The 24793-nt window shown below is 31.5% G+C and overlaps 1 protein-coding gene across 14 annotated transcripts in view; it reads left to right on the top strand.

The window, feature by feature from the left end:
• LOC148629638 (uncharacterized) overlaps window positions 1-24793 on the top strand; it is a 47838-nt gene that overhangs the window by 4564 nt on the left and 18481 nt on the right. For 3 of the 14 annotated variants that reach the window (XM_088554630.1, XM_088554611.1, XM_088554640.1), the window contains exon 1: window positions 13764-13922. The exons of 1 other annotated variant lie outside the window; for it this stretch is intronic. The gene's annotated coding sequence lies outside the window, so the exon portion shown is untranslated. 10 more of the 14 variants (XR_015916995.1, XM_088554622.1, XM_088554527.1 and 7 more) reach the window with 9 other exon arrangements.

Raw genomic sequence — 24793 nt, 5'->3', positions numbered from 1 at the left:
ACTAAGCAAAAACAACCAAGGTATTTTGGGCCACATATTCAAGGATGAAAACTTTTGATTGACATAAATGCAATTAATTAATTTTTGAGACTTCTTAACAGTTGAGTTCAAATTAAAATTTACACATTGTGTCATCTTTGTAATATCTGTCATTATTAAGGCTGTCACTTAAAGTAGAAAACGGTCTATAGTGATCAGTCTCTACATTCATTAGTTCCTTGTGTCTGTGTGTAATATTTTGGCATGTGGGAAGATCACTTCAAGAACTTGATTTGTGACCTTTGACCTTGGAATTCTGACCTTAAAGCCAAATAAAGTGTATAATTTTTAATGTATCAGATTGTGTTTTGGATTGAGTTTTTCTGCAGTTTGAGGTGTGGGTGTGTTGGAAGAAAGACTTTGATTTTAGTAGTGACATTTTAACTTAAACTTTTACATTAAGGTATAGTTAGTGCAGTGTATAGATATCTAGGCTATTATATTTTCTTTCATAATAGAATTTTGTTATAACATAAATTCAAAACAATAATTTATTAGCTATAGGCCCCCAGAAATAAATTTCATCTCATTGGTTTTGCTGAAATTTTTAGGATGGTCTAGTACCATATGAGTTTGCTCCTGTTACAGAACCACTTTCATTTAATGTATATTACCGGTAAAGGAGGGAGTTATGGGACTTGTGTATTTTTTTCATTAAATCAGGAATGGGGTTGTACTCTGTGTAGCAGTAATTTTTATACAACCACAAAATATTTGGGGTGATATTATAGTATGGCACTGTGGACTTTCATGTTGTCATAGGGGTTTGTGTTGTCTGAAGACACTTTATTTTTGTGCAATAACTTCAGTATGAACTGGTTGATCTGCATAAAATTTCACAACAAGGTTCATTGCCACAGGAGAAAGGTTGGTATTTATTTTGGGGGTTACATGTATTATCCAAATCATTCAGGAATTAGGAGCCAAAACAAGTATTTCAAGAAATTGACTATTAGTAAACTGGATCTCTCCAAAATTGTACCACAAGATGACATGCTAGGAAAGGTAGGCAGGGGTTTATTTTTTCAGGGGTGCATTTTGAGAAATTAGGAGTTCAAAGCTAAAATGTGGCCAAATTCAAGCATTTTCCTAAATGCCAACATGGTAACTTCACTGGAAGGGAATGAATCTCATTCTCTTTAAAATTATCATGCCATGTCCTTACACAAAGGTTGGGATCAATTTTGGAGGTTGTGACTGGAACCATTTTATTTTAAGATCAACAGACAGAAAGTGCTATCTTCAATTCTGATCAAATTTTATCTTGTTTCCAATGTCTTTCACAGTCAAATTCCAAAGCTGTATCAAATTGGTTGTACACTTGGGCCAACTGTTTAGGGTTTAATCTCTGTAGCCATACCAAGCTGTGCTCTGTAAAGCATTTTATTTCATGTTATTGGTATTTTGTATGGGTTTATAGGGAATGAAAACTTTTCAAATTATATAGTTGAAGTATTTAATTCTTTACTTAAATCCACATCTTTCCAAGATGGATGCTATAATTACCATACATACATCATATATCAGATTTTCTAACCATGGAAAAACAATTCTATTTATAAAAATGAAAGTGTTGTCCTGACTGAAACAAAATCTTGAAAAAAGTAGTCTGATGTGATTTAAATCCTGCCTTGAGTTACTGAATTAAATCATTTCTGTATAGTTAAATCCTAGGAAGGTCTGTCTTTATAATGAAACTTAAATCCATAATTATTTATTTGTGTATTTAAATTTGAAGGTCAATTTATTTAATTTATTTGTTGATTTCTGTGTTTACTCAAGCTCTCCTTTGATGTAGATTAGACTTTAAGTGATCAGGATCTAGCATATGTTTATACTTATTTTCCTTAAAGGGATATTAGGCATGTTGTGTATGACTTTCTACCTGTAATCAGAGTCTGGTTGGTAATTAAGCTCTCATCTTACAGCCTTCACCAACTGAAGTTTCGGTGAGTGTAATATTTTAATTCTTTCCCTTCAATTAACCTTTTATTAGAACCTGAAACTTCTAATTGATTGAGTATACATGTAAATACAAGAAATTATATTTCTAGGTCCTAAGGTAGATACTTGGTCATAATTTTTCTATTTTGTTAAAAGCTCATTTACTGAACATATTTTTAAGGATGTTTTTGACTAGTCGTGTCCATTCTTCAGTCTTTCTGTCTGTTTATCATTTTTATGTTGATATTTTTAAGAATGTTTTTGACTAGTCCTGTCCATTATTCGGTCTGTCTGTCCATTTATCATTACTATGCTGTTGTCTAGGTACAGCCTTGATATTAATTTGGATTTCTTTCAAACATGGGTAAAGTGTAAGTAATTGTAAAAGCTTTGATTCAGGTTGATTTTTTACAGGAATCTGTTGTGAGTGACCACCTTTGGCAGGGGTACTTAGGTAAATGTCTGAGATTTATGTTTAGCCCCAGTATAGCACCCTCAACTTTCATTCAAATTGGGGAGGGGAGTATTTGTAACCATAACTAAGGGCTTGGATGGGATTATTTTCATAAAAATACCTTGCAGGAGACCACTTTTGATTAGTAATGTAATCCTTATTTTTGTTTTTAGGACAATACCAATTACATGTGCTTGCTTATATGTATCATTAAGTAAGCAGTAAAATACTTTCTTTGCTTCCAATTAATCCTTTGACTTAATTTATTAAATTTTCATCTATTCTGTATAAATATTTTATTGCTGTCTGCAAAATATTTTGGTTAATACTTATTTATGGGAGACATGCATGACTGTTTTCCATAAAGTAATTGTTGCTTTGAATGTTGATGTAAAAAGTACAACTATCAATGTTGATTACATCTATTAGCTAAAGTCATCAAGGATCTAAAGAAAGAAATCAATTCAAAATCAATGGCTTCATTCAATCAGAACATTGCAGTGTTACCTAATACTTCCATCCTTATAGCCACTAGAAAACTAAGTTACCAATTCAAAATTGTTTAGAAAACTTATTCACATGGGTAGACAAGTTGAATCAAGGTTTTGTAAAATCTTTCATGTAGAAAATCTAATATAAAGTCCTGTGTAGGTGTGCATTTTATGTTATTTTTGGGTGAGGTTCTTTAAAGATTTCATGCTGGGTACCTGTAACCTACAGTCAGACTGTAGAAAGATTTCATACCTGTATGAGTTGGGTAGGTATGAAAGAAAAATTATTTTATATCAAAGTAAATATATGTTCATATTTTTTTTTTGAAGTGTGATCATGTCTTCACCAGGAATGTGATGTTTCTAACCTTATTAATTGTTATTGAAATCCACTTTTATCAAAAAACTGTTCTACAGATGTATGTATTTTTTGCAACAGCTGGCCACATTGCTACTTAAATTGACTTCTTTCAAATATTTTGTGGAAACATGACAACGGTATTATGCAATTGACCTTATTGCACTATAGTAAAGTTGTGAATTTCCCTCCTTTTTAACTGGTGAGCATACTATCTCTACAAGAGGAGATAACTTCATTCTATTAACCAAAGGATAAAAGTTAGCTTTGTCCAACTTTATTAATTTCATGAATTTAAGTAATTTTTTATAAAGAAAATTAAAAGAACTGACTATTTACATGTATGATATATTGGTCCTACTGTTGGTTTGAATATATGATTTTATTACTACATACAATGGTACATGCTGGGTACAAATGGATTATTCAGGTTGCGTGCTTTTCTTCTATTCATTTCTGAGGTTACATGGGGTATTTTTTTTTAAATGAAAATAATGTTATTTCCAAGAACTTTTAAGTATGCACATAATAATATAAACTTCATAACCCTTCCATCACTTCATTGATTTCTGTTTTGGCTTTTAAATACATTGCATTAGACAAATCTAGTTTCCTATGTACTAAAATATATTCCAATATGGTCAGTCCATAGTTCTAAAGGTAGGAAATCACAGGGTATTCCATGAGTGTTTTAGTAGGATGTATCCAATTCTCTATTTTTTCAATTCCTTCTGTAAAGTTTTTTTTTGGCATTTCCTGTCTAAAAATTAGTTTTAAAGAATCTGAAATCTGTGATTTTTAGTGGGTATCATTGCCATGTTGACTCAAGATGGGCATTATTTTTAATTTTCCCTCACTTGAGTTTTTGTTTGTGTCATGAAACTTATTTTGTAGGAAGTATTTCAAGTACCCTATTCAGTATGTTTTTCAGCTCAAAGACATTCTAGTGTCAAAGATAACTGTACAATAATGTCTCTTTAATTATTCTTTTGATGTAAAAAACAGCGATGACACTATTATCAAATGCTATAGAACAATTTTAACCAGGCACATTATATCTTATTATCAATCCATCCATAAGATATACATCATCTTTATATCAACACAAATTTTACAAAGGTCTTCTCAAGAATATTTAATTTTCACAAAGGTAGGCATCGGAATTTGAAGATCTGCCAGTTACGGAATTTAAAATTTTGAACATGCTACATACATTTTATTTGTACAGAAGGAAATATTGGAAAAGCCCCTTTGTCGACCGTTAGAATGTACTAACTGTGAGGATCTTTAAAATAAGTCCCTTATAAATGGCAAGGTTTAAGGTTAATTCTCACAAAATTTGAAATTAATCACCAGAAATTTATTTTATTAAAAAAAGTAAGATTTAATAGTATTGCAAATATTGGACTAAAATTAGTACAATGTATTTCAAACTATTTGATAAATGGGTCCAAGTATGATCAGACTGTTTAAATTTAAAGGGATTTTTTGTTGTAAACCCTTATATCATACATTATATGTGATAACATTCTTCTTCTTTTATGAATAAAATTTCCTTTTTTTTTCTTACTTCCAGTTGGCAGTTACCTTGACCTAGCCTTTCTGGAAAAAAAATAAATTTATTATGCCTGGATTTCATATCTTATTGCTTGTCTTCAAAGGACAATCATATGCTGTAATCAAAATATGGGTTGAACCAAGTATGGAAAAGGCATTTTAATTGTTTACTGTCTACATTCCCTCATGTTTGTACAAATACTCCAAAGACAACATTGTAATGTAAAGAGCTAGTATGAGAAATACTCAATTCTTATCAAGTGACATGTTTTTACTTTCTTTGAAGTCAAGTAGACCTCTTAAGCTCCAAGTTAGAGTTTTCACAATCACCCATCTAGGTTATGATAAAAAAAAATTGTAATTTCAATTCTTTACATTTGCATATGATTTGCATAATTATATATCGCTACTCCACATTTAGCTGCTAATCAGTGCCGTGCTTACAGTCATAGCATCATAGTTGTAGCTTCACACAAGATCAAAATGTACCTATTAAATATCATACACATGTGTTCTCCATGTGAATTTCGCTTGTATGAGAATGGCAAAATTACATTAAAAGATGAAATGATCGCTTAGCATTGAACATTACCCAGTTTCCGGTTGTATATATATACAAGTATATAGCCATTGCCAGTTGTTTAATCTGGTTCCTAATCTGGTTCCCTGTCAATATCATAAATGACCCAAAGATTGCTAAAAATGTTAGAGATACTTGTGGAATGAAAACATTACCCACACTTCCTGGTATCCATTTATTTTGATGGAAAAATGGTTGGATCATCACAGTTATGAAAGAGTAATCATATCAAGGGAACCAAGATTCTAGCGGAAGTCACCCGATTTTAAAGCAAGTCAAAATCAGTGGAATAGATTATCTGACAATATTTGAAGACTTCAGTCTTTGATTTATTCTAAGCAGAGAAATAATCGGTGAGCACTTTTTGTCAATAGTTCTATGTATGAAACTAACAAAAATGAATAAGGGCTATTGGGGAAAAATTATGAACATACCATTTTAAACATATCATTTGGATGGAGTACCCATTTATCTATGGACATGTACTAATAAACAAATCACTTTGGGTGAAGTACTGGTATCCATATATCTACCAGCATGTACATGTATAGTACTAGACCAGTAGGCTCAAGTCTTAGATGTATTTGTGTATTTCGATCAATAATTCAAAAATTTAGATTGAATTGTGAGTTTTAGAATTGAAGTATGTACACTTAAACTTAGTCTGTAATGGTTCAGATCTTCTGTCAATACAGACTGTTTGGTTTACGATCAGTAAATAAATGGGTAAAGATTTTCTAACTAGCACTTCACTCAATACAACAAATACCAAACCAATTTGCCAAGCTTTTGATAAATGTTTGTAGATTGGCCAAAGTATGTGTTTTCTCTTGGGGCTTAGGTGTATCCAACACTGACATTTTTATTCAGCCTTTTCACTATCTCTGAAAGGTAAGAATGTTGTTTTTAACTGTGACTTCAATGTATGTTCGTTTTTAATATCTCTGTTCTATGTAGTTGCTTGACAAGAACAATTTGATGTCTCTGGTTAATCACATTTTTTTTTTGACATCATGGTCTTTTGTATTTTTATTGCAGGATGTCTAGTACAATGTACATGCAATGTGTATACAAGATTATTTTATTGTTTTATTTACTATGTATTTATTGTAATAAGGTTTTGAAGGCCTTGAAAGTAGCTTAATGCTCTTTTTTATTGTGAACATAAAATCTACATTGTCTTTCAGCCAAATATTGGTACTATGAACCCATGTTTGGCTCATGTTTGGCTTTTTGACAATATTTCTCAATAATCTGTGACAACTTCAATAGATATATGTCCTCTACTTCAGTAAATCAGAATCCTGTGTAATCTTACCATTTTTGTTGATCTCTTTTAATACAGGTGTATGGATTCCAATAACCTGTCTTATCTAGCATATTGTTCTGGTTTGAACAAGTGTTGAATTAAATAGTTTTAAATATTCAATTAAACCTGCTTCAAATTCCCTTTCCAATGAAATCATGGTCATTTAGGATAGTTGGTCTTTATATACAGGTTTTAATAGGAGTGTTTAATCATAGTCTTTTAAGACAGATTACATGTTGTCACTAAGACAGGTTATTGCCAATACATGTGGTCACTTAGACCGGTTATTGCCAATAGATGTGGTAACTTAGGTTATTGCCAATACATGTGCCCCGTGCAGGTCCGGGTGTTAAAAGAATAGGCCAGCAGCAGCGCCAAGCTTGTCGTAAAAGACGACTAAATAGTGCTCAGAAACCTAGCCGGGGGCTAGGCGCTCTGCCCACAGAGCAACTGGGATGTGTGCCCTAGGTGGCGAAATGGGGTACCCCTGGCGTGTTACATGCTAGAGTTGTCAGGCTATAATACGGAAAACCTGACCGCAAACCATAGTGGTGCACTGTGTTGGAAAAGATGTCACATTCCTCACACGTTAAAGAACCCTGCTATGGTATTCGATAGGAGTAGGAACCTTTGCGCTCCGCCACAGGAGGCTAAATTGCCCGACCCTGCCCATCCCTCCCTTTTTCTAGTGGCATTCAAAATTTGTCGACCCTATTGTCCTTGTGTCCCGTCCTTTTTTTCATTGTATCATCCTTTTCATGTTCATCGTCTGAATATAGCTGAAATATTGCTGCTTGGATGTTAAACCCCAACAAACAAACAAAAGCTAATACATGTGGTCACTAAAACAGGTTTGTCTATATTAGCTCTAGATAGGTGGTCTTTATATGCAGGTTTTAATAGGATTGTTTAATCATAGACCATTAAGACAGGTTACATGTTGTCACTAAGACAGGTTATTGCCAATTCTTGTGGTCACTTAGGTTATTGCCAATACATGTGGTAACTTAAGTTATTGCCAATACATGTGGTCACTTAGGTTATTGCCAATACAAGTGGTCACTTAGACAGGTTATTGCCAGTACATGTGGTCACTTAGGTTATTGCCAATACATGTGGTCACTTAGGTTATTGCCAATACATGTGGTAACTTAGGTTATTGCACATTCATGTGGTCACTTAGACAGGTTATTGCAAATTCATGTGGTTACTTAGGTTATTGCCAATACATGTGGTAACTTAGGTTATTGTGCATTCGTGTGGTCACTTAGACAGGTTATTGCCAATACATGTGGTAACTTAGGTTATTGCCAATACATGTGGTAACTTCGGTTATTGCCAATACATGTGGTAACTTTGGTTATTGCCAATACATGTGGTCACTTTGGTTATTGCCAATACATGTGGTCACTTTGGTTATTGCCAATACATATGGTAACTTAGGTTATTGCCAATACATGTGATAACTTAGGTTATTGCACATTCATGTGGTCACTTAGCCAGGTTATTGCCAATACATGTGGTCACTTTGGTTATTGTCAACACATGTGGTCACTTAGACAGGTTATTGCCAATGGATGTGGTCACTTTGGTTATTGCCAATACATGTGGTCACTAAAACAGGTTTGACTATATATATAGCTCCAGTTGGAGTGTGTTTACATGGACGTGTGTTTGCACCAGTGTATTTGCACCCAAAACTGAAAAAAAAGATGAAATGGAGATAAGTTCAAGTCAATTGGTATTCTTCTACATGTACTCACTGAGAACCAGCAGTTTATTAATGATATTTGAACAATGTTTTACTTTAAGAATTGATTATGTTTAATATTTTCATTTCAACAGTTTTATTGTTGTCATAAATCTAGGCCAGTTTACAGATGCTTTATACATGTACAGGACAAATTTTATTTTGCCTCTATAACTTGCATGTATTTTTAGATTTGTATTTTTTTTTAACGAAGAGTTTTGTTTTATCAGATTTTTACATATTTTTATGAAGTCTGTAACTTATGCCATGAGTCAGCAGTTTTGACGGTACCCAATACTATCCAATCATATTAAACTCTTTTTGACCTCTTTCTGAAATATAACTTTTCTTTTCAAGACTTTAAGGCTGACAATTTTATTTGTCAATGTGAGTTTCAACCATGGCATTACCAAAGTTTTTTTTTTATCTTAGTGGTATTTTGTAAAACTTAATAAATATATGCCTTTTTTTAGTTTAAAAAATAAAAGATTATGATTTTTAACTGTATTTTAATGATGTCTCATTTTCATTCAAAATAGACTCTTGATATAGTTGCATATTTTTAGTTTTAGGCACAGTACAATGGAAAGATACTTATTCCTCTTAGGTGTGTATCTTAAGAGATAAATTAATGAATTTGTGGTATGAACTTTATCATCCTTTTCAGTGTGATAAATATTTGTCCAAAAGCCTCTAATGCCTGGGAGACAATTCTTTGGTACAGAAGATAGGTCATGGATATCATATAAGTAATAGGCCACGGATAGGACTGAATGTAAATCTTATAGGGACATACACTTTGATTGATCTGTTTCCATTTCTCATCTTGACAATGCTTATGTATCAGTTTCTTCTTAACAGCTAGCAGTGAGATGCTTTAAAAAATTTTTTGTCAAAATGCACATCACTCCTATTATAAATAATACTGTAACTTTTTACTCTGTTGATAACTGCCTTGATGGTTAGCAAGTTCGCCTTAAGGGTTCAATCTGGCTGAGTCACACCAAGGACTTTATAATTGGTAGTCACTGCCTCAACGCTAAGGATGGGGTATTTAAGGGACTAGAGTGACAATTGGTAGTCTCTTAGTCAGAATAATGTATCTCATTGGAGTGGCATGCCTACCTGCAGGCTGTTGCTTCTGTGAGCTAGCACAATAAAAATTCTGCCCAGCATGTGGAACTAGTACAAAGTAGGGTCTGTTTGATTTGTCAATCATTCTCATCCTGAAATACATGAAATATTTTCCATAGGAGTTAAACCATAATCAATCAGTCAAACAATTTGTTCTTTTGACAGTAATCTTCGATAGGTGTGATGGTATTTTGGTATGTTGAATGGTCATGAGGGGAACAATAATTTTATTACTTTTGCCTGAGGCAATGCTGAAAATGAAAAAAAACTGGCACCACACAGCCATACAATTATCTGCTTGTCATTCTACATTATTATGTTTTCCTTTCCCCTTTTATTGTTTTTGCCCTCTTTGTCTGTCTGTCTATGTTTCACACTTTTAAAATTACAACTTCTCTAAAATTACTGCACCAAATTTCATGATCTTTGTAGGCAGGAAGGACATGATATGTACATGCACATGTAGTTGTGCATATTATTAGGAATTTATAATGCACTGAATTTTATGACATTTTATTCTCTATACTTTGGAAAGAGGGAAGACATACTTTTTGTAGGCAAAACCAAACTATATATTCTCATTATGACATGTCAGTTGGAAAAAAGTTTTATATTCGAATATTTTTGCAATTTGGACATTTAAGTATAGCTAATTGTGCTGAAAGATGACCTGTTTTGTGTGTGTGTGTGTGTGTGTGCTACATTACCAGTAGTACTTAACTGCATAGATGCATGTATGCATATACATGTGTGTGTGCACACATTTGCATGTGCTTCAAAAGCACCAGGAACCCCTTCTTATGACTGGATCATTAAATGTTATTTGAAATTTTTACAATGCATTTGGACCAAACAAGTATCCTTGGTAGAATCTTAATCATCAAATTTAGGTATTAGCTGCACACTTAGTAATAGTTACCCCAAGCAGAGTAAGGATAAATCTATAGATTAAAAGATTTACTGTGTTAAAGATATGCATATCATAACATGATTAAAGGCTTTTCATTTTATGTTGGCATTAAATCCATGGAAGACCTTGATCAATAGTGCAGGGGGTAGAATTATTGGAGAAATTGTAGAAGGATAGACTGATCAGGGGGTAGAATTATTGGAGAAATTGTATATAAGAAGGATAGACTGATCAGGGGGTAGAATTATTGGAGAAATTGTAGAAGGATAGACTGATCAGGGAGTAGAATTATTGGAGAAATTGTATATAAGAAGGATAGACTGATCAGGGGGTAGAATTATTGGAGAAGTTGTAGAAGGATAAATAAAAATTGATAATATAATATGAATTTTATGTCAGAATGTACTCTTTGGTACGAAGTTGTTGCCTTGTACTTTTTTGCTTGCCAAATTATTGTTCTGGGTAATTTAAAGATTATAAAGTTTGGAGTGAAGTACTGCTATAATCTAGTTATCTCTGAAATGGACTTCTGAGAGTATTACAAACTTTCTTCAATGGTATAATTATCTAGTACCATACAGAAACAAAATTTTTAGGTTGACACATTTAACTGCACTAAAGATTAATCAGAAAATGGACTGATTGAAAACTATATTTTTTCTTCAGCAGTAGCTTTGCATATTCAATACATATGGTGTAATTATTCAATCTTAAATCTTAATGATACTCCTCTGCATTTAGTTTTTTCATCCATGTTTTAAAAATTCCCTGTGTTATGTATTAAGAATTTGTCCTTGGTTTATATATCAATTATGTAAAATATTTTATAAAGAAATATTATATCTCTGCCTGGTATAAATTTTACATTGAAAGGAGACTACAGTCTATTTTATCTTTTATGATGAGTAGATTGATATATTCAAGTTGGTCTAATATTTCCACACTTTTTAATGACAAGTGTCATATAAAGTACCATCATTTTACACTAAGGCCGTGAAAAGTCATTTCATTGGTTTCATCCCATTCTAGTCACTTATTTTGTAATTTTTGTCTTTCCATCATAAAGTATATAAGTCACAATACTTTTTCTAGGAAACCTATTGTATAAAGCAACATTTTTCTTATTATAAGTTTGAAAATAAGAGACAGAGGGACATAGTGGGTCTTACACTTGATTCTTGTTCTTTTCTGATTTTTTTTCATTTAAAATTAATGTACAACATGTGAAATTAATTCATAAAGAGGCACTTGTAGCTAGTCTTAATGGGTCTTAAAAATTTATTAATTTTTGGTTGGACATACTAAAACATTTTAGACCTTTTTTGTCTGCAAAAGACTACCTCTGTTTCTTTCTCCTTTTATCCTTGGTTTGCTACACAGTAATGTATTTTGTATGGCCTATGTGTTAGTAGACTCATTGATGTATTTATCTATAATATTATGTTTCCATATGAATGATTTTACTTCTGATTTTGTTGTTTTGCTAGAATTATACTTGATAATTCCATTAATGCTGAGGATTTTCACAAAATCTAAAGCAATACTGCAATGATGAAGTAATTTTGGGCCTTCCTAAACCCATTTTAAAGATGTAAATCCACATGTGTTACATATGCCATTAGTAGGGCAATGTAGGCAGATATTTCATATGTGCAAAGCTTTAAAATTATTTGTGACTTAATATTCATAAATTGGTGTTTTTTTATAAATGAATTTCTTAACTTTAAATGAAAAAATGAATGTAGTGGCCTACACAATTCAGAATGAATTCATAGTTGAATGTGAAGCTAATGTTCATGTAGAAAGACCACATTTAAAATGCTGATGAAAAGGACATCAAGTGAATGGCTAAATAACCTATATCTAGATCTGATATGTTGCCCTAATAGTAAAATGAATTTTCGTTGCTTTTTTACAGTTTAGTAAACTCTTCATAGATACAACTTATTATTTTTTTATATGGACATGTGAAAGTTTTTTCTGATTGTTCAGACATCAACTTCTTTGCTGAAAATGTATTCACAGGAACCATTTGAATGCTTTCAAATTTGTTGTGAAGTTTCAGTATTATTTATTAAATTGTGGGCAAGTCTATTGTTACATCTGCACCATGTTTAAAGTTCATGTAAACTTGAGAAATGGCAGGAGCATTTATAACCTCCTTTTGACACATTTAACAAGCAACACTGCAATCCTACTGATTTGAATTGAGTTTAACTATTGTCTCAGGATAAACAGCTAAATGCAGGAAGTAGTTGGTATCAGTTTTGTATTACATATTCCTTAGCGGGTGTACATTAAAACATGGAGGCTAAAAAATATAGTGCCTTTTCTTTTTGCCTTTTCCTGTTTTTGTTTCTTGGCTATCATTTGTCATCAAAAGTACAGGGTAAATATCAAGCTATGATGCAAAAAACTTGTTTTTGAGGAAAAACAGTATTTTCATGAAAAATAATGCTTCAGAAAAGGGATCTATTTTATGAACTCAAAATAAAAATGGAAGTAGAAAAAGTCTATTTTTAGTTCACCTGTCATGGTGTACCAAAGTGTGTGCCTTTTTTTTTCTAAATGGACCTAAAAACTATTTTTGACATTTCCTTAATGGAAAAACATGGTCAAAAGTTAGATTGAAACTCTTTGTCTATTTTTTAAAAAATCATGAAAATCTAAGGTATACTATAGAAGCCTATGGGCCAGTTGTTCTATGCTAGTTAAAACTCAGGAGTTAATGCCCTTGAACTAGATAATAATTTAGAGCGTGTAAGAAAAAAAGTAAAATTCATATCTAATGCTTACAGGATATATATTTTTCCATTTTCTGTGCAAAATGATTATAAAATATGTATTGAGAAATATCAGTGTTAATGATTTTGTTATGGTTTGAATATTTCAAGTCAATTATTGATAAATTCACATTTTGATTGTTTCTACGGTAATTCTTCAGATTGGTCTTACACCCAGTGTAAAAACATTGGCATCCCATAATGTAAACATGAAGGAAATAAATCATATACAAGCAAAGTAAAGTTTGAATGGATGATCATGGGTGATTACAAGTTATAAATCCAGATCATATACAGTGACACGGTATTTTTCTGCTCTGTTAATTATATGTTGTTTGTATAGTTAAGATACTATGACACTAATTTAAATTTTATACCTCCAGCATGATATATTCCTTTTGTATGGGATAGAATGCAAGGTTGTCCCTTCATTCATTTCTGCTTAAATGCACTTGCCTTGATGTGTTATTACCTTGTCGTAAATGGTCGATAAACGTCATACATGTACATGGAAAGTTTATGCCGTACTTTAGTTTCCTTGACCAGATTTTAATTTAATTTCAGTTGAGATGTTGTGAGAAGAAGTTGATGTAGGGATTATGTTCTTGTCCAGGTAAGATGATAGTTTTTTTTTTTTTTTAAAAGATAATTTTTACATTTATATTTGATAGCCTTGATGTGTAACACTGATATTGGGTTATGACTCATATTTAAGTTTTTATCGAATCTTTAACCAACATTTGCGTAGATATCGTTCTATAAGGAAACCTTGTTATAAACATATGCAAATATCTGAGATAAGGTGATGTATATTTTTATGTTTAAGAGGTGTTTGGTACAATGATGTAAGTCTAGCTTAAATTTTCTACAATGTGTTTTATGTAATCAGAATTTGTACATGTAGTGTAGACATTGCTATTAAAATAGCATTCAGTTGTTAAACTGAACATGGATAGAAAAGGAAGCTTCATTCAGACTCCACGTGTTTTTCATTTTATTGAATCCCTTCTTAAATTTATGTTTTTTTTATGAAATCAAGGGGGTTGTGTTTCAATTGTTTTCTCTGTCATACTTGAACTGTAAATGCATTGAAAAAAGGAGCATTTTACATATGATTTGATCATCATTGATATGCTGTATCTTACACCATTAGTGCAAATTGTCATCTAAAATTGGAAGGGTGTAATTTCATACAATAAAATTGATTGAAATCGACAGTAATTTGAACACTTCATAAGCCCCCTTTTTGATATCTAATTTCAATTTTGAACACTAGACCATCTATGTACTTGAAAAGCTTACTCAATTGGGTGTTCCCTTTGATGTATTGACTATAAATGTAATCTTTCCTCCCCCAGAAAGGAGAATAAAAGTGTCAGGTAGAATATTTATACCGACTATGCACATTAAAGACTGTTACATAAGTCTTTTCTACTTTAATCACATATAAGCTTTGCTGGTGGTCTCCTATTGATTTTGGTAATTGACAACTACCTGTTCAGGTGAAAATATTGTCTGTAAACCTTTAAATGTTATAAAATGTTTCAATGTTATTGACCCATTCAAATTTGGATTGTTTTTAGTATATAGGATATATATCTTGTCTGTTTATAGGTTTGTTATGTTTTAATTTTACAGAATATTTAGGCTATCCCTCATAAGCTTGTGGCTTGTTTTTTTCTGGATTTTCCTTGGTTGGTTTCAAATTTTTCCCCATATTGAAGTGGATGTAATACATAATATCTGAATATTGTATAAACTTCCAGTGAATGTATGTTATACAAAAAATGCAAATCACATGCATTGGACTGCACTAAATTTACATATACTGGTATATACAAACTGAGAGCCAAATGTACATGTATTTCAATAAGATTGATTGAATAATATTAATATGTAAATGTATTTACTTGTTAGATCGCTGCTTCAGCATGCAGGGATTTCTTGTTTACATTTTGATCAGCATTAGCTTTTTACTTTTTATATGAACAAAGTGTGACTGTCTAAGTTTACTCAAGTTATTTAAGGTTTGTAATATTAAAAGTGTATAGAAAAGCGATCAAACAGTGCGAGTTTCTGTGTGTGAATAGTTTATGTAAATAGCTGGAAATAACTTTCTTTAATGTAAATAATTACAAGGCTAGGTTGGTGTTTGGAAGGATATGATACTGATATTGTTATAGAATGAACCTGTGAAGAGATAGCATACTGTAGTCAAGTCAGTTGTTTCAAGTATTGAATGATGTGTTTATAGTGATGTTTTTATTTGTGACTGGGTGTGCATGTACTTGTAGAAGTAAGTTATGAATTGATGATCAGAACCTTGAAGGGAGAAAACCTATTTTAAAATATTGATTGATGAGAGAATAATGATAATGTAATAGTGAAACAATGACCTTCAGTGATTATTTATTAAGAATTGTTTTCAATTTTTGACCAGGTTATGTGAAATAACCAACTTAGTGGCAGTTTATGCTTCATTAACCACAAAGTGTTTTATGAACAAGCGTAAACTGATGCAATCATTACTTGGTAAAAAATTAATAATATCTGTATAATTTAATTTCTGATTGATTAAAGTCAAAATTAAAACTTGTCCCTCCATCAAAGCCTGATTTAGTATGGAATTATATTAATTGCAGACATATTAATGATGTCACAGTATCAAGTTATTTTATGGAAAATAAATCTTGCCCAGAAATAAACAATCAAATCAAATTATATATTCAATCAAAGAATATAAAATGGGGTTTCAGTGTAGGGTTTGCTTTCAGTGTAGGATTTGGAATACTTTTATATAGGGTCTATGGTAAGGACTTGTAGTTATTTTGCATCTCTTCAGAATAGGCCTTAAATGTTGTGGGATAAAGTCAGTTAATTGCTGTAGGCTTCTCTTTACAATTTCTTATGGGACTTTGTCCAAATATCTAAGGTTCTGTAGGAATATTTATCCCGCTTAGGTAAAATTTTAGCTATATCTGTAAGACTCTAAAATGAATAAAGAACTGTAATTTATTGTTATTTGAATGAACAATGAAGGATGTACTTTTAGTTTGATTGTTGTCAGAAGTACAAGTAGCTCTTCACTAATCCATTGATCATATTAGTAATGATATTTACTTTGTCGTACAATAAACTTAAAATTACTTAAAGCCCTAGCTCCAAAACATTTTATTTAATTTATCGGTCATTCACTCACAAGTCCAATTGTTAAGTTATGAAAATTAAACAAATATTACAAAAAATTGTTTAGATCAATAATACAGTAAAATCAGTAAAAACAGAACTTTATTGTTACAGGAGATATTTCCAATTTAGTCCAATAGATGTAGAGATAATGTCCAGATTGGGCAGGTAAAATGATTAACTCTAACAAACTGATCCTAACATCTGTGTTAGTGTTTGCTGCATTTTAAGAAATATTTGTAGTTAATATCCTTTGTTTTTGAAAGTACATTTTAAAGATTCTTTCTAACTATATTTAGTTTCAATAAGTATATTTGCCTATATGTGGTGATCTTCTGTCATTAACACAGACAGAACATGGTTGCTTTATGAAGGTTTTCTGTACATATTTTGTTTTAAGATGATTATACTGTATTAATGAAAAATGTAAATAGAAAATGGTCAAGAAAGGCCTGGTGTGGCTTACAGCTTTATCATGGGGTGTAGACCTGAGAGATAGGGTTCTTAGTAAGAATGTAATCTCCTTGTATTTCTCATTAAAGTGTGATAAACTGACTGGAAATCAAAAGGAATTTGCATGTTCTGTCAGGTATCTAGTTATTGTTTATTTGTTTGACACTTTTAATTCATTTTAAGTGACTTTCTGATTTTGTGTACAATTGATTAATGTTTTTGAATCATGTTTTTCAATACAAATATAATTACATTTGTAGTTTGGGCTAGAATATTGTTAAAAGAATGTGATATTTAATCATTTTGAAATTGTTCCATGATGGGGTGTTATGTGTTGTTTTATTAGATATTCCTCTATTCAAGATGTTTTCAAATTGGGATTTATTTACTTTTAAAAAGTCTATACAGCAATGTAGGCATTGGAAATCAATAAGGCTTCTTCACTGCTTTGAAAAATTCACTTCATGTCTATTTTATTACTTGACAGTAGACAAAGGCATTTAAAATCATGTTATTGGTTCATTTTTATAACCCCTGCTCAATGAGTTGAGAGTATATTGTGATCCCTATGTCTGTCTGTTCACCCATGCATTTGTCAGTTTGTCTGTCTGTCTGTTTGTCTTACAATTGGTTTCTAAATGCTTTATACAGATCTACTCTGCTAAGTCTTTTCAAACCTTAACACTAAGTCAATGGTATTGAACATCAGCCAGTTTCATTATGGTACATATTTACTGTTCAGGAGTGAGGAACCTCTTCACATTGAAAACTTAAAATGCAGCCAGGGTTATTTGTGGTCACTAGGTCTTTGTCAAAGAGGAGTTTTTACTTCATTATATATTTATAGGTCATTGTACTATAATTGATGTTTATGCTCATATTTAATTCATCTTAAGTAGCACTCCAGCTAAGAATCATGCAAAATGTAATTCATGGTTGGAAAGCCTACATATTTTTATTTTTGATATTTTGTTTGAAATGTCATAGTAAACAGAAATATACATGTGGTTTTTCATATAGCCCATGCTCTTAGGAGATATAAATCATATAGAATGCACTGTAGATTTCTAAATTAAGGGAGATAACTCTGAATGGCGCTCAAATACAATGGAAACTACTGTAATTTCAATGTCAATTATCTCCCAAGAGCAGATAGATTTGAATGAATAATTACACATTTCATAGTATAGACCCATAAAACAACTTAATTTCCAAAATAATAATATGAAGCCTTTTTTGGGGTGTATCACATTTTTCAGATTTTGCATGATTCTTACAAAGACAGCTACTTAATATGTATGTGTACTTTCTGTAATTAAAACAAAATATCAGTCAAATGAAACTAAAAACTATGTCAACTGTCTCCATTCACTAGTCTAGTAATGTATTTTTTGTTTTGATTTAAATGTCAATATTTTGATGTAGAAATTGGTAAAGACGCCAGTATACATGACTTTTAAGTACTGATCAGCACTACATGTAGAAAGTTTAGAAAGGTATCGCTTCTATGCTCATGAGGGTTATCCCCATTCATTTTCTTCAAGGACTTTGTTTTTCTTGTACAGTATTTTCTTGATGTCTATATTTCTTATGGATTGTTTACTTACAGCCAGGAGTGGGCCAAACAAGCTTTGATATTTGTTAAGCCAGAACTGTAGTATTATGGTAAAGTACCCTTGAAAACATTTTACTTGTAATAGGTCAGGTTGGCTAAATAACCTGCGTAATACATTTCTACTATTTTTTTCTCTATTTTTCCTTTACATCTTAAGAATTAGAATCTTTTGAAATTTGTTATATAGGGTTGCAAGTTGATTATACCCTAGTCTGCAGAAACAAGAGTTTGACTATGTCGGATTTACAAACTTTCTGTTTATTCTTAGTACAAATCCTCATGAACTTTCGAATGGAATTTGAGCAATCTTCAAAAAATGAACATAATATGGAGATGTTGTTGAAGTAATTTTTAGTGCAAGATACTTAGAAAAGGAGATTTTAGGGCATTTACATGTTTTAAACTCAGGTTTTCACTTATGGTGAGGTTTGCATTGACAGTAATAGTTTTGATTATCTTAAATTTGCCTTTGTGATTGTCCTGTAATGAGTTTCTACTTCTCTTTAAAGTATGTTATATTGTGTAATACTTCAAACCTTGATATGGTCAGTTAAGAAAACCTGTAGTTTGGAAAGATCAAGTTTCAATTGTAGAAATGATTTCTTCTATATGAGATTTGTCATGCAATCTGTCAATAAACATGTGAACACGGAGGCTTTGACTCAATTCTAAATTTGTCCTTGTATTTCATGTGTTAGAATAAGTCATTGTTTTGTGGCCGAGTTTAACGTTATTGAAAGGATATGTGTACCATATGCATCATTTTGTTAGAGAAAGTCAATGTTTTGTGGCCGAGTATAACGTTATTCAAAGGATATGTGTACCATATGCGCCATTTTGTTAGAATAAATCATTGTTTTGTGGCAGAGTTTAACATTATTGAAAGGATATATGTACCATAAGCGCCATTTTGTTAGAATAAATCACTGTTTTGTGGCCAAGTATAACATTGTTTAAAGGATATATGTACCATAAGCGCCATTTTGTTAGAATAAATCATTGTTTTGTGGCCAAGTTTAACGTTATTAAAGGATATATGTACCATGCCACCATTGTTTTGTGGCCGAGTTCAACTTTATTGCACCATTTGTTAGTTGAAGCTGATTTTGAGCAATTTATTTCAATTGTCAGAGTTTTGCTAATGAAATGAAAAACAACAGCTGTAGCTTTCATGTGACTGTCATCTCTGATGCATAGAACCTTAAAATTATGTAAATATCTGCTGTTTATTGTGTAAAATATCGAATAATTCTGGTGTAAGCTGCATACATTTAAACTGCTGGAAATAAAATCAATTTTTTACATTGAGGACATGCTTGGTTGCTTAGTACATGGGAAAGTAAGGTTGGTTAATATTAAACAGATAGTCCCGTCAGGCTTTGTAAAACATGTGGGATCGATGTTTTCTTTTCTGTAAGTTGATTATTTTCTTTGTCCTCCTCATGTTCTGCAGTGTTTTCATGAAAAATGTTAATTACTTTAAAGAATCAGTTTAACTTGAGTTTTTATTACATCAAATGTATTTGATACCATTCATATTCATAATGAATCTATGTATAACATTCTCCATTATAATAAACATTTAAACTGACAACAACCATACTTGTAAGGTGCAGTTCTTATGAAGTAATTTTAAGTGGTTCAAGATGGAAATGAAGATGTCCACCTTTGCACTATTATAACAGATACTTATTAAGTACCAGTTCCCATAGAAAGTCTTTTCTTGTAATAGTACATTTTAACCTTTTTTTGACATTACAAGTAGTGCACTTGGTTGTACGTAGAAAGTTTTATAAGCTGTATATGGTTGTTTGCATTTGCAAAGCATATGTCTTCTAATGTATTTAGGGGCTAGTAAGCCCTATCAAAGCATAGGAAGAGAATGTACCATAGCTGAGGTTAGGAAATCTATAAATCAGGTAGCATGAATCTTTTCCAAACTAATACCCTTAAATAAAGGTCAGCAAGGTTCTGTTCAGACTGGTGTTTATTATACAGGGATATAAATTGACAGTAGCCTAGTCACGTATGGCTACTAGATTTTGAAATGTGCTACCAAACTTGTAGGTAAAATTTAGCTGAACGTGTAGCAAGTATTCAACAGAAATGTTATCTTGGCTACCAGCTTGAAATTCCCAAGTTTTACCCCTATTATATCGGTTTAAAATGAGTTAAATGTATATGAAGTAACATTTGAAGAAGCCTGGTTTATATAGGTTTTTGGTCATCCTGGATTCATTTTAGAAACAGGGGCCTGCTCCAGCTATCAAATATGCAACACAACTACATGTAGTTTAAAAACACAACTTTATATACTGATCTGGCTGCAATTCATATTTGTTAGTTGGAGTAAGCCCCTGTCCATTGTTTGTCTTAAGTTACCTTAGAGGTAAGGCTGTTTCCTATGATGAAAAGTATCCCAATTTGTCAAAAAATTAATCAAAAATAATCCCAAATAAGATTTACTATTTCCTAATTGGTTATAAAAAGGAAAGGATATGATATTTCTGCTCAACATTACACTAGTTAATTATTTATGACTTTCTTTTTCTCGACATTCTCTATCAAATTTGTAATTTTAACTTCAAATTCAAGGCTTTGTATGGTTATTCCAAATTTCCCAATGGGTTTTTGTACAAGTATAAGTAACTATTACTACATAAAAGTAAAAACTTCATCATGTTATCAAGCAGCCATGTAGAAAAAATTATATCAAATTAGATAGCTACGAGACTGGTAATAACAGTCATTAGGGAAAATTAGCATATTTGGAGCAATTTTAGGTTCTTGTTGATTGTACAGTAACTTAACTGTACACTATTTTGAGGTCTATAGTTATAGGTACCATGTTATACATAGAAATGAAGTAGTATCAGACAAGCCATTTTATGAGGACATTAATTTTGAATACTTCAGTAAGCTTTAATAAAAGGTTGGTTGGTTTAATTGCCTCTTAAGAAAATAATTGTTACCCTCCCAGGCAAAGAATACTGTGGGCAAAGTTTGTCATTCACATTTTTATAAAGATTTATATCTAATTATTTATTGATGGTTATTTTTCAAAGCTCAGTTTATTATGAACTAGTTAAAATTAAATTGTGAGTGAAGTTTAGAGTTAGTTTGGTGCTGAATAACACCCACTATATGAAATGAAAAAATAAGATCTAGCTGATAATACCTCTGTACATGTATTATCTTATTATCTGGTACTGGTATATAGTTTACAAGCTGACTTCCATGTTTTTGTTTGGATAAGTGATATTTGATGATACAGGTCTGGATTAAACTTTAAACAAACATAGGGTAGGAGTTAAATGAACTAGGTTAAGGCATCTTAATGCTGCCACAAAGGAAACTTTATCAAAGGATTTAATCCGTTGTAGGTCAAAACTAATCCTGTCCGTCAAATCAGCCAAAAACATATGTTGTGTGAATTTACTTCTACCCAAGTAACCTTTGATAAAGATTCAACATTTATTATGCCTATGTGATGGCTTTGTAAAAGAATTATATATATATGTTTGTTTGTAGACCTGTTAGTTGAAAGGGGTATAATCAGTTGTGAACTTGTTGATGGATGCACAAAAAGTTTGCTTGTATTTATGAGGTGTGAAAATTTTGAGATTGGTGATATTTCATTTTGTTATCTTTTTAAGATATGTTACAGGTCACTTTCCAGAATTTCAGATAGTTTGATCCTTAATTGACATTTTTAATCATAATATTTCTCAAGATTTAAGCCCCATTTTTGGTATGGATGTACAGTGAAGAATGTGATTCTTTTAAATCTTGTTATATGTAATTAGAACTAAGGTGTTATCTGTTGACATGTTAACTTGTACAGACAATCTCAGTTCAGATAAAATACTCCTTGAAGTACATTTCAGCTACTGGTACATAACTGTAATTTAAGAGGTGATCCATGTTTTCATGTTGAAAGGGGGGTGTAGGAAACATTTCTCACCTATAGGGTATGTAAGTCTCGTTCTAGTTTCATTTTCTTTACCGGAATTTCTGATGTAGGGCGTATTGAAAACCGAAGACTGATCCGTATTTTATTGTTTACTTCCGGGTACTTGAAACGCTGTATAACAATACAAAATATTCTAGTTAATGTTTTTTCTTACTACATTTATCATGTAGAAATAGTTATTTGTCATTTTTATTGGTATTTTTTCACAGAAAGATTTTTTCCCTCATCATTGAACTCAACATTCTCTAAATGACAAATCTCCATGTTTTGAATGGTAGACTAGAACCCTTTCTTGTGAAATCACAGGTTCACGTGACGAGACTTACATACCTATAGAGAGGAGTGTGGAACTCATTTAAGATATAATAACTGAAAAATCGAGTGTCACTTTTTCCATTATAAGAGATGTTAGCTTGGTCCACTCACCATCCCCCTTTCACAACCTAGATTCTTATATCTTGTGTCATGACCACCAAAATGGTCTACCACTTTCTGTATTACAAAAATAATAATAAATTTGGTTTGTTTACTGCAAGTATGACTAACAAACTATTTAAGTGCAGGGATAATATATGAACTATTGAACTTCAATAACAAGAAAATAGACGATTTGCATTTAGATTGCTTTGTCTGCATTCAGTTTAAAGGTTTATAACACACCTACATAAATGTCTGAAATTGTCACTTTGGAGTTGCATCTGATAAGGTTATGTTGATTCATTTGTCAAACTGGTAATGTAAAAAATGTGTATTTACTGGTCATTTCAGTTATTGCCCTTGGTCACAAATAGGTGTGTCTATAAACAAATGGACAGGTGTGTTAGTTATCTATAGGTATATCATTATAGTAAATATTACTAATGTAGAAAAACATGTAACTGTAAGTACTTTGTGTTGTCTGAGATAACAAGTGTCATTGCTCTTCATCAAATAATTTAGTGGGGAGAATTACGGATAACCATATTTTTTGTTCTTGACAAGATTTGATTTTATTCATGTGACTTTGTAAGTGTTTTTGGTCTGAAATGTGCATTCCTTTGGAAGTTAGAAAATTTAGATAACTAATCGGTTACAGATTGGACAGATTTTGAAGCTTTGAAAAAGGTGAGTTATATATTTTACTGACTTCGAACTAATTTTTTTTTTTGATTAGGTAGTTTCTTTTTGCTTATACTAAGTACCTTTTTTAAACTTATTTAATTCATAGCATAGTTGATTTTGACAGAGGACAGTGTACTTCTGGGATAAAATTGAGTTTTCCTGCTTGTTAGTCCAAAGTTATTTTACCTCAAAGATCATACTTGTTTCAGTAAGCATTGAATAAGTTAACAGACATTGGTTGTTATGACAGTAATACAAAGGAAAACAGGTGAATGTGAAAGTTTATTAAGTTTCCTGTATCTCATAATGTGTGGTTCTCATCATCTTTTTCCAAAATAAACATTTTACCTACATTCTGTCAAATAGTCAGGTTAATGTGTTACAAACAACACCCTGGGTCACTATAACTAGCAAGGGCAGATCTTCCATGGCTATAATTCAGTATTAATTTTTTAGAAAAGTTCATAATTTGTTGAAAGTTTTATACAGAATTAGTGTTTTTAGTGTCTTAAAGATGTCAACTAACTAATCTTCAGGTTCACCTTTAAGTGGTTATATTGTTGTATGTTGCCACTGGGCTTGGTGTGGACATTTGTCATTTTATTCTTGACCAAACTTATTTTCACTGGATATTTAATTGTCAAAGTGATACTATATTTGTTTTATGAATAATATTTTCTACAAAGGTTTACAAAGTTTTACCCATAGTTGGATTTCTTTAGAAGATAATGAACTATTAGAAAATGTAAGTCAGCTCACTGTTCAAATTCAATACAGATCATACCATTGTAGGATACATGTAGCTAATATATAGTTCTAGCTAAACATCCTAAAGGATTATTCCAGACTTTACATCAGTCAATATCAATGATTCATGCTCTTCCTTACATGCATTATAATATATGTCTTTTGAGATGTAATCGATACAGGATGGAAAAAACTATTGTGTTTTCATACAAAATCTTAACTTCAGCAGGTCTTTTATACTGATAATTTTATTACAATTATCTGGTTATCTTCAGAGTTAACTTCTTATCTTTAACCTGCATTTGATACATTACTTATGTATGTAGTATATGCTACCAGGATGTCATGGTGTCATTTTCTCTGAAAATCAATGTAAAAAGCATAGAATGTCTAATATAGATAAAAACCC

Source organism: Perna viridis, chromosome 1, assembly GCF_037379345.1.
Source record: "Perna viridis isolate PV_CMFRI_1.1 ecotype Kerala chromosome 1, ASM3737934v1, whole genome shotgun sequence".
NCBI lineage: Eukaryota > Metazoa > Mollusca > Bivalvia > Mytilida > Mytilidae > Perna > Perna viridis.
The sequence above is the reverse complement of the archived record's forward strand: the minus strand, read 5'-3'. Positions and strand labels throughout refer to the sequence as shown.